General features: G+C 42.6%; 1 protein-coding gene across 6 annotated transcripts in view; it reads right to left on the minus strand.

The window, feature by feature from the left end:
• PTPN14 (protein tyrosine phosphatase non-receptor type 14) overlaps positions 1 to 13,482 on the minus strand; it is a 193,678-nt gene that overhangs the window by 178,450 nt on the left and 1,746 nt on the right. The gene's annotated exons all lie outside the window — the stretch shown is intronic.

The raw sequence follows: 13,482 nt of genomic DNA on the forward strand, positions 1-13,482 counted from the left end.
TGAAGCTGAAACTCCAATACTTTGGCTACCTGATGCGAAGAGCTGACTCATTTGAAAAGACCCTGATGCTGGGAAAGATTGAAGGCAGGAGGAGAAGGGGACAACAGAGGATGAGATGGTTGGATGGCATCACCGAGACAACGGACATGAGTTTGGGTGAACTCCAGGAGTTGGTGATAGACAGAGAGGCCTGGCGTGCTGCAGTCCATGGGGTCACAAAGAGTCGGACATGACTGAGCGACTGAACTAACTAACCAGAAAATAAAGTTGTGCTATCCTTGAATTTATCTTTATGACCTGCTTGAAATTCCACCACACTTGTATGATTCAAGAATCGTGTTTATTATAACAAGTACTGTTACTCACAGAAATTTATCAAACAAATTCAGCAGCAATTTTTAAAAAACTGTTAATGTGGGGCTTCCCTGGTGGTCCAGTGGTTAAGACTTTGCCTTGCAGTGCAAGGGGCTGGGGTTTGAACCCTGGTCAGGGAGTTAAGATCCCACATGCCTCGGGGCCAAAAACCCAAAATATATAAAACAAGCAATATAGTAACAAATTCAATAAAGACTTTTTAAAAATCTGTTAATGTGAAGATTCTCACTATATTCTTTTATGAGATAGCAAGAAATATAAATGTATGTATTTTCAACAATTAAAAAAAAAGGAACTCACAGAATGTCAATATATGTAGATATATAAAATATTAATTATTAAGATAGTAAGAAAGATGAAAAACACATTTTCAGGGGAGTTTATATAAAACTACAAAAATATGTCTACATAAGAACAAAGGCTAAAAAATTAAATAGATTTGTAAAATACACTTTTACCAATTTTTGAAAAGTATTATAGCTATACTAAGGAAAAAGATCTAATGCTTATATTTACAAAATCTGTACTTGCTATGAGATACATCAATGTCTCTCAGTTAAAAGCAATCTGAAACACACTTAAAAGTTTCTAAAATCAATTTCTGGTAAATGCCTTTCTAATTAAGACAATCTTGGATTAGTAAAGAGAGTAAACTAAAGCATAACTTCAACATTTCTTGATAACCTGACCTCATCAATGGTTGTACTGCACTCCCCAATTCAAAGGTGACATCGGCCAGGGCTGCGGAGAGGAATGTGTGTCCTTCCTAGGCAATGAATGAAATCAAGAGCTGTTACTGATTGAGTCCAGGTAATGTTTTCTCTTTTGCCTTTGAGAGGCAGTGATGCAGAGGGGTTACAAGTACACATTCTGGATTCATGCCCGGATTTGACACTGAGCTCCATCATTTATGTACTCGTATTTGCATGCCAATGGTGTTACACAGTAAACTAGTATTTACTGTGTATTTACACAGTATACTAGTATTTACTAGTATTTAGTTTAGGCTCTTGTGCCTTAGCCATTTTAAGCCGGAAGTTTCTCATCTATAAAATAAGCCAATGAGAGTGCTTATTTCACAGAGTTGTTACAAGGATCAAAAAAGTGCTTGACAAAGTACCTGCACACAGTAAGTAGTAAATAAATGCCAGCTAATATTAGCCTCTCTCTGCTCGTCATCTTAAGGCACCATCAAGTTTGCTTTTCACCATCACCAAAAACTACTTTTAATTTTCGTCTCCATCCACTGTTCCCTCAGTCTTGAGGCATCACTCAGGGGCTAGGTTTGCCAAGCATAGCTGGATAACCATCTGTAACCGTCCTGTCCTCAAGGACTCATTATGTCCTCAAAACTTAATGTGGACCACAAATGCAAGCCACATAGGTAATTTAAAATGTTCCAGTTGTCACATTTAAAGAGCAAAACAGAACACAAGATATTAATTTTAATAATAATAGATTGTATTCAACTCAGTATATCTGAAAATTATTTCAAGAAGTAATCAATTTTTTAAAATTACAATGGAATACCTAACATTCTTTTTTGTTGTTGTTGTTGTACTAATTCTGCAATAATCTGGTGTGTACTTGATACAGGACATCACAACTCAAGCTAAGTCACATTTCAAATGCCAAATGGTCACATGTGCCTAGTGGCTACCTGAATAGTTGCTGAGTCTTTTAAAGATTAAGACCTCAGAAAAAAAAATCCCTACCTTTAAAAACATCAAAACGCACTTATTAAAGGAATGGATGAAAGGAAATAAAGAAAGAGGAAGGCAGAAAGAACAGATGTCCCTGACCTGCATAGACTTCTGGGCCTAGGGTTGTGGTTCAGAACTTGGACTGCGGAATGAGTTCAGATCCACTTCTTCCACTTGGTAGCTGTGGTTCGTTAGCTAATAACCTCTTTTATATGTCTCAAAGATAAACTGTAGGTAAAAATAACCTCTCTTTCATAAGACTGTTACAAATTGAAAGGTTGTAGAGGAAAAGGGGTTTCCATACAGAAAGTTCTGCTTTGTAAAAGGTCAGGAATGAAAGTGGGGAAAACTGAAGGAAATAATGAGCAAATTAGCTAGAGATAATAAAAAGGCCATGGAAGAGAAAAACTCGTCATGTGATGGTCACAGCATCTGCATTAAATGCCCAGCTACACAAAACAACTGCCACAGTGGCAGCTATTAATAAAATAATTGCAGTGACATTTCTAAAGCCCTCAATGGTTTATATCTCCTAAGCCTGACTGCTTTCTTTAGGCAGAATGATAAGGGGTGGGAGTGGGGGATACGGCTGACTGCCAAAATTTAGAGAATCAAGGTTTTTTTTTGGTAGTGTATATATTAATCACAGCTTCTGGCCTCAACTAGATGGATTACTGAAGATCCATGGGTCTTTCTTTGAAGGATGAGGTTGCTGTAGTGCCTCAAATTCAATCGGAACATAACTCTTCCCTGTATTACAAATACATAAAATTAGAATAGATGTTTACTATTCCTACAACTTTCCTTGAAAGTTGGTTTGCAAATAAAGTCTTGATATTTTATTTTAAACTTGCTTTTTGTGCCTCTCCCCCCACTGCCACTCCTTCCACCAAAATTCAACTAATAAAAAGTATAAAGTTAGTCTAGTCTGCTAGCAAAGACTTTTAATGCTTATTCGTGTTAATAATCTAAGTCACTATACTCTCTAATTTAGACGTGGGGTTTCTTAAAGACAACAAACAAGACTTCTCTATTACAGCCACCTTCTAAAATGAGATTTTCCTAGAAAGTATTTTACATAATATTCATGTCCCTTGAGATTACGTGTTCCATAAAATTGACTTAAAAAAAAAAAAGTCCTTAAATAAATTCAACACATTTTTGTTTATTGCAAGACTTCTTGGAGTCTTTAATATGCTCTTGTACACAGATTTCAAGCTGCTGTGAGTGAGTGGTAGTCGCTCAGACGTGTCTGACTCTTTGTGACCCCACAGACTGTAGCCCACCAGGCTCCTTTGTCCATGAAATTCTCTAGGCAAGAATACTGGAGTGGGTTGCCATTTCCTTCTCCAGTAGCTTCTCAGCAGCTTCCTTCTCAAGCTGCTATGCTCAGCCAACTATTACCATTCTATCTCTGGGTGGGGATAACAGTCTCCAAATGAGAAAAATGGCAAGTGAATCAAGAGAATCAAATAACAGGAAGATAGCTTAAGTAACTCATGGAAACAGACATCTGTACAGACCTTTACACCAAGTTTCCAGCCTGATGGGCTGTACTCTGCAATTCTCCCTTTTATCGTCCCTGATACATATACAGTAATTAACCCATCTGTGTGTGCTGTGCTCAGTCATTTCAGTCATGTCTAACTCCTTGCAACCCTATGGACTGTAGCCCCCACCAGGATCCTCTGTCCGTGGGATTTTTTAGGCAAGAATACTGGAGTGGGTTGCCATTTCCTCCTCCAGGGGATCTTCCTGACCCAGGGATCAAACCCATGTCTCCTGCATTGCAGGCAGATTCTTTACCACTGAGCCACCAGGGAAGCCCAAATTAACTTATCAGAGTCCTCCACATGAAGGCAATTTATTACAAAAGAAGGAAGGGAGGGAAGAAGAAAGAAGCAAGGAGAAAGGACTGGAATAGAGAGCAAGAGAGGAGGGAGGAAATTTCTTTTAATGATGTGGTAAGTGTAAACATCACATCATATTCACAGGCAAAGTTTAAATGCCTCAACGTATGCCTAAGGATGAAGCTACATGAAACATTCACTTGTACCAAACCCACCCCTTGGAAAATAAGCCTCATTTTCAAAACAACCAAACAGCTGCTCAGCTGAAACACAGCACAAATCATCCTTCCCAGCCTTTATTTTTAGATGCCTCTTAAGTAAAACAATAATTTTCTAGAGAATATAATTAAAACTGGTAGGTGTCATTTCATTCTTTTAGAGTTTTATTATAATTCATTTCACATCAGTCACACTGTTTCCCCTCATAAATCACATAATTATATAATATTCCATAACAAATTCTTTGCCTTTTAATAAAAGAATCTGTATGAACTTTTAAAAATATACAGATTTTAAAACAGCACAATCCACCCACAATGTTAGTATAGCCAACAGGTTTAAACACAGGGAGTCTAAAAGTCAGCCCATTTTTCAAATGATAATTTGGAGACGTGTGTATGTCTAAAAAAAAAAAGTGTACCTCTGTCATGTAAAGCACAGTTTACAAAATGTCTAATGAAAAAGAATATGCTTAATAGATCATAGGATTTCACTGACAGAAACAAATGCTAATTGCCTGCTGGAGTCTTTAATGAAACCTAATTGCTGGCTTGAGCTGTCACCACTGACCCTGGTAACAGACCAGTACACCCTTCATAAACCTAATACAGCATAATCCTCCTTCATTATGGTTATTATAGCTCTGCAGTGGGACACGTCCGCCGCAAAAATAAACTCTGCTGCCTCTCCTCTACAAGGATGTGTTGCTTCTCTATCCCAGAGCAAGTAGCACTGATGGCAGAAGTCACCCTTCCAACAAGTGGTACCACTTCACAGCCCAGATCTACTTCCATCCCTAGACTCACACAGACTCTCGGACACTGCTCCAGGAAACACCGACACAGTCATGATCATGGGGGGAAAGGACCAAAAACAAGAACAAACCAAAACAATCACACTATCCCCTGTCACCATAAGGGAAATGGGAAAAGCAGAAGAAATTAGGTCTAAAACTAATCATGGGTTTGACTTAGGGGATCCATGTCTAAATCGATCCCTGGGTTGAGAAGATCCCCTGGAGGAGGACATGGCAACCCACTCCAGTATTCTTGCCTGGAGAATCTCATGGACAGAGGAGCCTGGCAAGCTGCAGTCCATAGGGTCGCAAAGAGCCAGACACGACTGAAGTGACTTAGCACGCAGAAGCACGCACATGTATAAGTCAATTCAGTCTACAGTCTACATTTCTGATACCGAATCCACAAGACATTCCTTCCTTCAATTTGCTTTGAAGATTTTCTGGACACGCTCTTTAAAAAAAAAAAAATCACTTCAATTAAAAACACTAATCTTACATCTATGACTCAACGATTCCAAGCACTTATTGAATACCTACTTTGCAGCAGGTGCCAAGAACCCAAAGATAAATAAATCTACAAAACATGTCCCCAAAGAGCTCAAAACTGTGGGGAGACAGATGAACAAACAGCTATAATTTAATGTGATGCTTCTCAGTAAAGAACGAGGAGAAGACCAAAGGAAGACAGACCAGGTGACAATGAACTCTTCCAAATGATAAAAAAGGAATGTCAGACAAAACAGGTAAGAAGAAACAGAACAGAAGAAATTAGGTATGTGACCAGATTGGAAAAGGAATTCAAGGGAAGAGTAACAGTGAGGACATGAGTCAAAGCCACGACGTTTCAACCGTGAGAAATGTTTTCAGCCCAGGCTAGCAGTTAGGTTAGGTAGGAACAAGAGCTATGCATGCAGAGCCTGGAAGGCTCAGCTAAGTCTGCCCTTGACCTTGGGCAGCTTTGTGTATTGTTAAAATTTAAGTACATTAGACATACAAGAGAACATAGTAAACATCCCTGTTTCCACCACTCAGCTTAGGAAATAAAATAACACTACACTTCTCTCCTCACCTTCACTACCACCTTGTTCCCTGTGTTTGGTGTTTATCGTCTTTCTGGTATTTCTTTACCCAGTTAACCCTTGAACGTGATCTGAACTACATGGGTCCACTTATACTTGGAATTTTTTCAATAGTAAGTGCCTACAGTGCTACCTGATCTGTATTTGTTGAATCCATGGATGTGGAACCACAGATATGGGGGTGGGGGAGGGGGGGTACGCAAGTCTATGTTACATGAGAATTTTCAAATGTGCGAAGGGTTGGCGCCCCTAATGCACACATTGTTCCGGGTTCAACTTTACTTTTAGGACTGGTGTATGTATCTCTGAACAGTATCAAATGGCAAGATAGATTTCAAGCAAGAGAAGGAAAATACAGATGTGGTTTGTTTTTTTTTGGGGGGGGGACTTAGTTCCCGACCAAGGATGAAGTCTGCACCCACCTACCCTCCATTCAGCTGAAGCACAGAGTCTCACCCATTGGACCCCTAGGGAAGTCCCAGACGTGTCTAAAACAAGACTTGGAAGTGCAGGAGGTGGACTGGTCTCCGCACTGGCAGCAGCAGGACAGGTGATAAAGAGAGGCTGAGGTAATGGTCTTTCCTGAAGGAACTGTCACCATGGAGAGAAAAGGGGTAGCCTCAGAGGGCACCCCCGGGGCAAGCAGGAGGCAGACCCAAATGAACAGGTACAGGCGACCAGCAGCAGAAGAGAAGCAACAGTCTGGGGCGGTCTGTGCCCGGGCGGAGGAGGGACGTGGAGTGGAGTGAGGCCAGTGGCAGCTCCTGGGCAGCTGGCAGGCTCAAGAGCGGGATGAGCAGGTTAACCAGGACACAGAGCACACGGAGGTCAATGCCAAGATGAAGTGGCAGAGGGGAGACTTTCCGGGTGGCCCAGCGGCTAAGACGCCACGCTCCCAACACAGACAACCCAGGGTGGGGCCCAGGTTCAATCCCCGGGCTGGGCGCTAGATCCCACCTGCTGCAACTAAGACCTGATAGAGCTAGATAAATAAACAAAGTTTTTTTAAAAAGTGGCAGAGGGGCCTGGTCAGAGGGGTGAGATCAGGAAGGCTGTCCAGGGGAGTGGTGTTTATGGTGGACCTTCGAAGATGCTTTCGACAGGTTAGGATGGCTGAGCTCTAGGATTCCTGAGACCTGTTCAGGAAATAGCTGCAGCATGGCAGAACCCTGGAGAATAGCAGGACATAAAGCTGAAGAAATCAGAGGAACACTGCGGGCGGGGGGGGAGGGGATTGTTATTCGTGAAGAACCTTAAAAGATCAAGCTCAAGTATATATAGTGTGTACATGTAATTCATAACAAACTCACTTTCATGACCATGAAATCTGCCTTAATTCCTTTTACTTGAGAACTAAAATAATGACTAAAGCCCATCTCATGATTTGGGGGATAACCAGTGATATCAGTGCTGCTTATTACATGGTTCTTATTACATGGTTCTATATGTAGAACCCAGGTGGCTCAGTGGTAAAGAATCTACCTGCCAAGCAGGAGACATGGGCTTGATCCCTGGGTCGGGAAGATCCCCTGAAGAAGGAAATGGCAACCCACTCCAGTATTTTTGTCTGAGAAATCCCATGAACAGAGGAGCCTGGCGGGCTACAGTCCATGGGGGTCGCAAAGAGTTGGACATGACTGAGCAACTAAACAACAACACTATTTAGAACAGGATATCTTGGTTAAGGACAGGTTGGTATCCACTATGACAATGTCATGGAGGGTCTCTCTCTTTTCCATTTTAAAGACTAGTAACTCAGAGGTTGAATAATGAGTGATTCGCCTTTTCCTCATTAATATAAGGTACAAAAGAAAATAATGCACAGAAATGAAATTAAACATACTCTAATCAATAGTACATCTAAACTTGTGAAAACAATTTTTTTTATGCCTTAAGCCCCAAATGCTCCTACTTACTAACTTTTGTGTGATATTTACACTCCCTTGATCTACAAGGTTTCCTAGGTTTGAAAAATTGAGAAAGAAAATAACTATGTGTTTGAAAGTAACCAAGTAAAACAGAACAACAATAAGAGCCCGAGTCTCAGTAACTTGAGAAAACAGCTCAGGGATGTGATTCGCCTCCTCAAATGAACAAATAAGATGTGTATCGTAACAGCACTGATATCTGTTTAACTTTGAAAATCACATACAGTCATTAACATGATATAATCTTCCCAGTGCACCACACCTCCTATTAAAGAATAAACAATAAATTCCACACCAAACTGGACTCTAAACCTCCAGGTCAGCATTTCAGACACGCATTCATTCATGGATTCTTTAAACACTTCTTTATAAAAAGTCAACTCCATTTCATTCTCTGCATAACAGCAATAATAATTGTACCTACTTTACAGGATTGTTGAAAGACATAATAGAAAGTGCTAAGAACACTGGGATAGAGTCAGCACCAGTAAAGGCAAGCGGTGGCTCTTTCTAGCCAACCTCCATACAGGGCAGAGATTCTGAACCAAATAAAATGTAAATCCTGCCGGGAAAAGCTTATAAGTTAGCAGAGGAGACAGGGAGGTAAACATAAATAATATGGTGAGACAGAAATTCCCAATAGAGCTAACTGCAAAGTGTTCTGGAACTATAAAGAAAGCAATGCCTAACTGGTAGTGGGAAGGGGTGTCAGAGCAGGAGAAGCTTTAGCTGAAGGTGCAGGGGCTAAGCAGGCAGCCAAGGGGAACAGGTCAGTCTGGGTTGGAATGTAAGGAATAAAGGAGAGGGGATTACACATCACCCTTAGGGTCTTAGGGCCCTAGCATATAGAGACACGAAGAACCGCAGATGGGAATGTGAAGGTAGTCAGGGGAAGGAAGCCTTATCATACAGGTACTAAGAAGCACAGTAAGAATTTAAATACTATAAAAGGTTTGCATTTTAAAAAGCTTTTTAAAAGAACAGATGAAGAGAATGTGAAAGACAGCCTTGGAACCTCTTGAACAATCCCAAGAGGCAGTAGTGTTGGAGGGAAAGAAACAAATCAAGGATACTTTACAGACACAAACTCAAAGGCTCTAAGGACTGCTTGGGTTTGTTATGGGGGTTTGACGGACGGAGGCGCTGGGTGCTAACGAAGAGTGACATGTTGGAGAGAACTCCAAGTGTCCGGCCTCAGCAGCTAACTCAATTCATGTCAGTAAGACAGGAAATACAGGGGCAGCAGCTTTTGTGGCAAGAAACTAATGAGTTCAATTTGAGACAGGTAGAATTGGGCATGTATAGCGGATAAGCAGACAGAGAGAAGTACCAGATAAACCAAACTGTTTACAACCGAGCGCTGGGGTCAGATGGGAGAGGGTAGCATGCAAATCCATTAAAAGGGAAGCATCTAATTCATGCTCTCCATGGGCCTAGCTAGGAATAAGTTACCATTAAGTGACTCCCAGCCTCTCCAGAGTGCCCAAATCACCAGAACCAGAATCATTCAAACCACTGCAGTGAAAAACTTAAGTGACTACCACACAAGGCTGACAGAGGTGGGTGGACCAAAATGACTCAACCATTCTCAAAATGTTGGTGATCAAGGACCAGGAGTATTAGCATCACCTGTGAGTGTCTTAGGAATGCAAAGTCTCAGTGCCTACCCCAGACCTACAGAATCAGAAGCTGGGGTGGGCGTGGGGGATAATACCAGCAAACAGTGTTTAATGAGCCCTGCAGGTGATTCTGAGTCTCACTACCGCCTTAGCTAATGTCCCAATTACCTGAAGGGAATGGAGTGTGAAAGAAAGAACTCCTGGGAGACAGATTCCCAAAGATTTGAGGAAACGAAGTGCTGGAAAAGGATACACTTTGCACAAAGACAAGCATCAGGAACTTGTGCTAATTTTCAACAATGAAGCCAAAGGAGATCAAGTCAGCGGCCCTCACAGTAAAGCTCCCCGATTTAGGAATATCGGTCAGTACTAAAATCTCAAACATCACAAACGTGAAAAGGATGCTCACCTTCACAGAGGATGTCACGCCACGCTTTCCCTCCTTTTCTCACCACACCTCCCGGTTGACCAGCATCAAGCACTGGTGGGATGGCCACCTAGGGTTTACAGGACCTCTGGAAATGCAACAGACTTCTGGGTCAAGCTAACTGACCAGGCCCAGGATGAAATCCTTGAGCTGGGCCTAATGGAGTCCCCTCAGGAACTAAGCCAAATCAGCCACGTATCAGATTTTACATACAAGCTTGATCCAAGCCTGGCCACAATGTGTTTTTTTCCAGTAGCAAGGACCATAAAACAAGTCCAACAAAAGCTTGAGTGGAGAGTGAAACAAAACCATGCCAAGGCATATGGAACCAACAGGAAAAAGGGAAAGGAAATTAAAACAATGTTCATATGCCATTTATAATTCAACTTGGACACATAACCACTCCTATCCCACAAAAAGGTACTTAGTCACTTACCTTTTACCTCAGCTACTCTAAATCCTCATCCACAAGAATTGCATCATATCCTCTCATTCAAAATTATAAATAATTCAGAGATTATTTATTTTCATAATCAGCATGCATGCAATACACAGCAAAGGCAATGGCTGGTCCTAGCAATGCGATTTCCTCTCCCTTTCCACTGCAAAAACCACAGCCTGATCTGCATTTTCCTAAACTTTTTCCCTCTACTCTTCAAAGGGGTCTTCTTTCACCTGGGACCTGTTTGCAATCCTGTATCACGTAGGATTCTCAATCAATTCTTGGCTCTAACAATCCGTTCGGCTTCTGGAACAGTTACTACACACCTGTCCTCCTGACGTTTTAGGAGTTGTTCCTTTCTTCTAACATCCCCTCCTGCTGGGAGGTTGACATGAAGATCAGTGAGTTAATGTTTGCCAAATACTTCAGGCTTCTCGGATGAAAGGCAACATTAAAGTTCAAGCGACCTGAAGCTGGCAGGACCTGAGAGGCGCGTTGCAATTGACTCCTTAGACCTGAGCTTCAAAGAAGGAAAGCAAGGCTGCAGAGACCCATTTGTGCCGATCGGCTACCTTTTGCATTCTTGCTAAAGGCAGGCGGATTTATTCTAACATCATTTAATTCACTGGATTTCAACATTAGAAACGCAAGGATCCTTGTATTAGCACTCGACTCTCATTATAGGAAGCAGTATACGGGGGAAAGGATCCTTTTTTCTGCCCTTGTCTACGTGGCTTTCCCCCCCTAAACTAACCTACTGCCTGGTCCTGCAACTCACACCCTCCTTCTACATGAGGGGCTAACAGCTGCCGGCCAACACGTTTGCTTTGAGCCAACAGACCAAAAAAAAAAAAAAAGGTCAAAGACAAAGCCTTATGTGTATGTTGGCACGCATGTGAATTCAGGCTGCTGGGGAAAAGCGACACACAAAGAACACATTCATGGCCACATATAACTCCTGGGACATAGAAATAGCCATCCTGACCCAACACCTCCTCAGTGTGAGGGAGGCACTGTGAGCAGAGGGGCACAGGGCATCACACAGAATTCCCCACAAGTACCCTGGCACATTAACAACTACTGGCCCCACCTTAGGGACGAAGGAAGGGAGGCTCGGAAGAACTGCAAAGTTCGGTCAACATCACAGCTAAAAGACGGCAGAGCTGGGACACAAACTTAGCTATATCTCGAACTCCCAAACCTGGATCTCCAGCTCCAACACACCAACAGGCCAGAAAAGCTGCTGAATTTGCTACACACACCCCTTGAACCATTCGATAAGCCCTCCCCGGGGCTCAGACGGGGGGGAAGGGTAAATTAAATCAGTAAGGGGAGACCTCAGAGTATTATTTTAGACATCAATTTTAACCTTTTCCCCCCCAAAACATGCTTGTTTTCCCTCTTTCTTTTTCAAGCAGCACAAGCAGCAATAATTGAATTGGCTAAAGATTTCATCTTATCTCTTTCCCCTGCCTTATCTCTAACAAGCCACACTGCGCTGAGGCTTAGAATGAGTTCAAAAAATGCACAGCGTTTGGTGACTGAAGAAGTCCGAATGCAGGATTGCAGGTGACGAAGGATAAGAATACGGAGCCCAGGTGGGGGACAAGGTGCAATCCAAGGGTGTATGTTCGCATCCCTGAAGCTAAAAACAGAAACCCTTCATAAGGAGGGAAGGCACTGAGGGGAAAAGTTCTCATAGTTGTCAACTTCTGGCTCATCCATTCAGGAAAAGTAAGAATTCTCCCCAACATCCTAATTTTTCTCTGGTTTTTTTAAGGTTCCTCCACATGAAAATAGCCTAAATGCTCTTTCCATTACAGCTGTCTGTTCCACATGGTCTGCACAAACCTGAATATCTAAAGTGTTAATAATAACTGTATGTTTAAGCCAATGATGGAGGCTGGACTGGTACCTGGGAACAGCAAGAGTTTCTCTTGAGCCATTTTTCTCATGAAGGTCCTATACCTTCAGGAAAGCCGTTGTCTGGAGGCTGTTTCTGAGATAAAGAAAGGTGTGTTTTTGTTTCTCTTTTTGGGGGGCTGGGGGAGGTTTAGGCAAACACCCAGCACTGTAGGAAGTCAGTGTGCTCTTCTCAGTCTCGCGTACTGGCCTGAGGTCACCAAGAGCTGGACTTCCGCCACCTGGGCCAGGACGCAGCCACTATGAATAATACTACACCGCCACTCCAGCCCAGTGAAGAGGCACCCTTGAGCCTGAACCACGCACAGGAGGCTCCTGCGCTATAAAAAGCTTTCTAGGCAGGATCTGCTGATTCCTGGACCAGGAGGTGACAACAATCTGCTAGAAGACATTCAGCTTTTCGTAAAGTTTCAGAGGAAGGAAAAGTCATTCCTCCAACTGTGCTGATGCCGTGATGACGTGGGAAAGTGGAGGATACTACAACAAACACAGTGACACACACACGAACTCACTCTGCACAGCACAGACGCCCAGTCAGATTAGGCAAAAGGGCATCTGTGCTCTCCAGCTTCCACTCGTTAAGGCTATCATTCCCAAGGCACATGCTTTTAACGCCATCACCAAAAGATAAGGCGACTTCAATACAAGGTTCTGTAAGCTGCGGTATTATCACCTACTGCTGTCAGGTGGCCCTTTGAACGGGAATCAGTACCATTCTGATGAAACCAGGCATGAGTGTCAATGAAAATGTAGATGGTCCCCCAAGCACTGCTTGTTGCAGAACCAGCATCAGGCATCCAAAGAGACGTGTGCGCCTCTGGAAGCTACTTGGTTCCTAAGTGCTTCCAGTTTAATAGCTGATATTTAAAAAAAAAAAAAAAAAAAAGCTGTCCTGGCTACCCTGAACCAACCAAGCCATAAATCCCCCTTCTGCCCCCAACTCTCGATTAAGTATGATCTCTTTGCACTCATATTTTGGATGACTCTTTGCACAAGTTCTTTCCTCCCCCCTGGAAGGCACTTTCCTAATTGGTCCTCTAGGTGAGCAACACCTCAACTCTCCAGACTCAGCGTACACCTGGCCCCCTCACCTCTGGACCAAGCCTTCCCAGGCCCTC

This window comes from Giraffa tippelskirchi, chromosome 5, assembly GCF_054371585.1.
Source record: "Giraffa tippelskirchi isolate mGirTip1 chromosome 5, T2T-mGirTip1v1.2.pri, whole genome shotgun sequence".
NCBI classification, from domain to species: domain Eukaryota; kingdom Metazoa; phylum Chordata; class Mammalia; order Artiodactyla; family Giraffidae; genus Giraffa; species Giraffa tippelskirchi.